Source organism: Lolium perenne, chromosome 2, assembly GCF_019359855.2.
Source record: "Lolium perenne isolate Kyuss_39 chromosome 2, Kyuss_2.0, whole genome shotgun sequence".
In the NCBI taxonomy this organism is placed as follows: Eukaryota; Viridiplantae; Streptophyta; class Magnoliopsida; order Poales; family Poaceae; genus Lolium; species Lolium perenne.
Window position 1 is genome coordinate 45,447,578 of NC_067245.2, and position 4,775 is coordinate 45,452,352.

The following is a 4,775-nucleotide window of genomic DNA, read 5'->3' on the forward strand; positions in this document are numbered from 1 at the left end:
ATGAAAAGGTAAGCCTGGATTCTTCTTAGTCACTCCAAAATGAAGCTTTTGGGAGTTTTTTTAATTTCCAATGTTTGAAACCCAAAACCACTTTTCTTCATGCTTGACTTCATAAGACAGAGTTTAGGGTTAGGGGGTATATACATGATTTTTCTGGTTTGAATATGTCTAGACTTCGTTGATCAACTGTAATGCTTACTAGATGACATAAGAAGCTTATGTGATTTTTTTTTATTTCTTTTTTGAATTTTTATGCCCATTTGAATCCTGGTCAAATCCTTTGTTTGACCAAGATTTAAACAAGTTAAAACATGAAAATGAAAAAGTAAGCCTGGCTCCTTCTTAGTCATGAAAATGAGTTAACTTGGCTTTCCAACCCTTGAATCCATAGGAAACTTTGTACTAATGCAGTATAATAATCACCCGAGTTTTTACACCAACAGGTATGTCACTTACGTGTGGTGCCCATGCATGAGGTCCCAAACTTCAGTGAGCACAAGTCACATGCGGTAGGCAGGCAAAATCCCCGATCAATCCGGCGGTGGTCGTTAAGGACCCGATCGCATTTCTTGCTTTCAGATGGGGTCTACCATGTAAAAGTTTGTTCCTTTTGGATGCATCACTCGTATTTGCAAGTTTTTGGGGGTCCCGCAAATTCAGGGTAGCATCATGCCCCCTTCCCACGCCAACACAAACAGAGTTCAACACAACCTAATTAAGCAAGGTTCAACACAGACATATATAGTTCAACAACCCCTAATTAAGCTAATAGGTTCACCACAAACGCTGCTGAGCAGCAAACATAAACAGAGTTCAACAAAAGATGCTGCTTTTGAAGCAGTAGGAGAGACAAACAGGCACAGCAGTTACGGAGTATATTTACCATCTTCTTCCTGTCGCCTCCTCCCGGTCCCGCTTCTTCTGCTTCTTGCTGCCCATACCTTTAATCTTTGGTGGCTTGGGCTTGGGAGGAGGCACACGACCGGTCTCGATAGCTTGGTTCAATTTCTTCCTTAGGAATAGCCCATAGGCCATGTGGTTGGCTATGAAGCCGGATCGGTTAACAGTTTCCCCAACTTTGAGACAGTCGGACCCACCGGCTTCGGCATGCTGCAGGACGCTTTGAAAGTCAACCTTTATGCTCTTTGTGCAGAAGGGGCAGCTGTTCCTAGCACCAGTCCAGGGTTCACTCCAATACTTGTCGAACTTCCCCGCCTTAAGCTTGTTGAGAGTGGCCCTGGCCTTCCTATGACACGACTCGACATCGCTGTCAACCTCATCAGTAGCAACCTGATACATGCCAAATAAACAGGTGAAGCAAATATGTAGCAGTTGCAACTAATAATGAATATGAATCTAAAAAGATTCTGACGCTAATTCAAAACCCTATAGCGCAAAAAAGAGAGGGAGAGACCATAGAGCAAATCGATACAGGGCTATGTTGAATAAGGGAGAGAGGTGAATCGGATGTGAAGCAAATATGTAGCAGCTGCAACTACTGAATATGAATCTAAAAAGATTCTGACGCTAATTCAAAACGCTATAGCGCAAAAAAAAAGAGGGAGAGACCATAGCGCAAATCGATACAGGGCTATGTTGAATAAGGGAGAGAGGTGAATCGGAACATACTTCCTCCCCCTCGTCGACGATATTCTCGTCGAAGGTCGGCGGCGGCGGTTCAAAGATGAGTTCAACCTCGTCCTCGTCATCTAGGGGATGCTTCCCAAGAGAGTGGACCCATCTACCAACAGCATCAGATGCCGATGAGCGACCGATGGCCCGACCTTCGGCAATGGCCTCCGCTTCGTCTTTGGCATCCGCTGCGGCGATGATCGCTGCCGTTGCGGCCATGCGTGCTGCGGTCGCGGCTCTGGACGCCTCCTCTGCGGCTAAGGCGAGCCGCGCGGCTTTCGCTTTCACTGCGTTGACGGCGTCGGTTGGGCTCTCCATCGGTGGAATGGGAAGGGGAAGCGAAGAGAGGGTTTTTTCCTAGTCCGTGGAGAGAGGGAGAAGTGTGGACGTGAAATGGATAAGTGACGATATTTCAAGATTTGGGAGACATATCACAAACGGGCAGATGACAACGCGTGGGTGCATTACCTCATACTGCCTCTGTCCTAGAAAGAGCGTACGTGTGGGTTTTCAAGGCATATTAAGGATTTTATTATTACATTGGGAAACTGTCATCGACCATCACTTTCCTCTTCAACTTTTCCACCTCCAATGAGCTAGATGCATGTAGTAAATAAGAAAACCATATTATGCTAAATACTACTACCTCCATCCCAAAGCGTAAGGCTTATATTATTTTTAGAAGCTTAAACTATGTCAAGGTAAACTAAGATTTTACCAAAAATCATTATCATGCAAAATACAAAATTAATATCAATACATAGACAATGAATTTTTTTTGGTATGGTATCTACAAAATATTATATTAGTTGATAGATTGTTCTAAATTTTCGTCAACCTTTACTTGCTTTGACTCTTAAAAAAAGACTTAGGGCTCCTTTGATTTAAAGGATAGGAAAAGCATAGGAATAGGAAAGGTTTAGGATTGGAATGGCATGTCTAATTGAATCCTATATGAAGATGAAGTTTGTTTGATTGTAGCAAAGGAATTTTTCCATGAGGCATGAGCTAATGCTTTTTTCCTATAGGAATTACACTACAAGATTCCTATAGGATTTTTTCCTATAGGATATGTTCCTATGAATCAAACAACATGTATAGGAAATTTTCCCATAGGAACCAAATCCTACACAATTCCTATGCAAATCCCTTGAATCAAAGGAACCCTTAAGCTTTGTGATGGAGGTAGTACGTACTAGTCGTGAAGAAACTATATCCCTCGTGATGAGAAAGAAATATTTTTTACTAGGAGTACCACTCTTTTGTGGACAAATTTTGAAATGCATTGCAAAACGAGAAGTACACTCTTTTATGGACAAATTTTAACTCTACACCCATTATTTCAGGATGGAGGGAGTATAGCCCAACTTGTTTTTTTTCTTCTGGGCACTACACTGCTTTTTCCCTGTGCAATGCTTGGTTCTACCCTTTTTCTCATTGTAATGGTCACTTTAAGCCAATTTTTCCCACACACATTTATTTTGTACTTCTCTACAGTGTTGACCGTGCTACTACTATTTGTGTTAGTGCGCCAAAAACAAAATGTTATTTTCTAAGTGCCAAATTAATCTAGGGCGTTGGTTGTGAACCGGTGAACAAAAAAGATAGCCCAAAAGAGGAACACACCAAGGTACAAAAACTAGTATATATGCATGTTTCTATGTACATATATATGACCCTGGGTTTGTAGATAAAAAAACATTCATATATGCGCTTACTATTAATATACATAAGTTTATGCTGATTCTCTTGGTTTAGGTATATATATGGTTAGGCATTACTACTAATTCAGAAAAAACAAAAATGTAACCCTTCAAGTGAAGTCATTTTAAGTGACCTAACAACTAAAATTCATATATAGGATTTGTATAGGAATTATGTAGGATTTAGATCACATGTGAATTTTCCCCACACTAGTTGTTTGATTCATAGGAACATATCCTACAGGAATCTTGCAGTGCAAATCCTATAAGAATAAAACATTAGGTCATACCTCATGGAAAATTTCCTTTGGCACAATCAAACACAACTCATCTTCCTATATGATTCAACTAGCCATTAAATCTCAATCCTATGTTTTTCATATTTCTATGGTTTTCCCATCCTATGAATCAAAGGAGCCTTAGGGCTTATATCTTTTTTTAGAAAGGCAAACTATGTTAACACTAGTAGGAAAACCCTTATAGGCGGAGCTTATTTCTGTGGCGCACCACTAAAAATGTGCCACAGAATTTAATTTTGTGGCGCACCATTCTGGGTGCGCCACAGAAATAGCTTAATTTTGTGGCGCACACTTCGGTAGTGCGCCACAGAAACTATGTGGGGCCCACATTCTGCCACCACCAGTTATTACTGTATGTATTTCTGTGGCGCACATGTCGTGCTGCGCCACAGAAATAACTCTTTCTGTGGCGCACGGGCTTCGGTGCGCCACAGAAGTAGTTGATTCTGTGGCGCACCTGCTCGGGTGCACCACAGAATTAAGGGACTTATATCATCTCACCCGTGCCCTCCCCCGCCTATTCACCTCTCCCCTCTCCCGAGCCCCTCCCCTCTCCCCTCTCCCCTCTCCTCCGTGGTCGCTTGGATCCGCCGCCGCCTTCCTCCGTGGTCGCCTGGATCCTCCATGGTCGTCGCCATCGCCGCCGTCTTCCTCCGCGAGGGGCGCATGCCGCCGCGGTCCTCCCATCCCCGCCACCTGCAGCACAAGCTGCCCCTACGGCGAGGAGGGGCCGCCGTCGCGGCAAGGTGGAGGAGCCTCCGCCTCCTCCTCCTCCTCCACCCCTGCCGTCATCTTCAACCTCGTCCTCCACCCCTGTCATCGGTGCTCTCTCTCCCCTCCCCTCCTCTCCCTCTTAATTCCTCCTCCGCTGCCCCTATGGCTTGTGTTTGCAAGCTCTGGTGATCATTTGATCACCAATTGGTTGATAATTACTTACTGCTTTCTCTATCTATGCATGTTGCTTGATATACTGTGTTGTTGCTTGATTTGTATAGCTTCTCACCATGTACTGGTGGTTGCTTATGCTTTGAAAAGCATATGAATGGATGCATGATGCTTGCCAAGCATCCCTGTTGCCTAGCAGTTGACTAATTCATTTATCTGTGAAACTTTATCTTGTTAATGTAGATAATTGAGATGA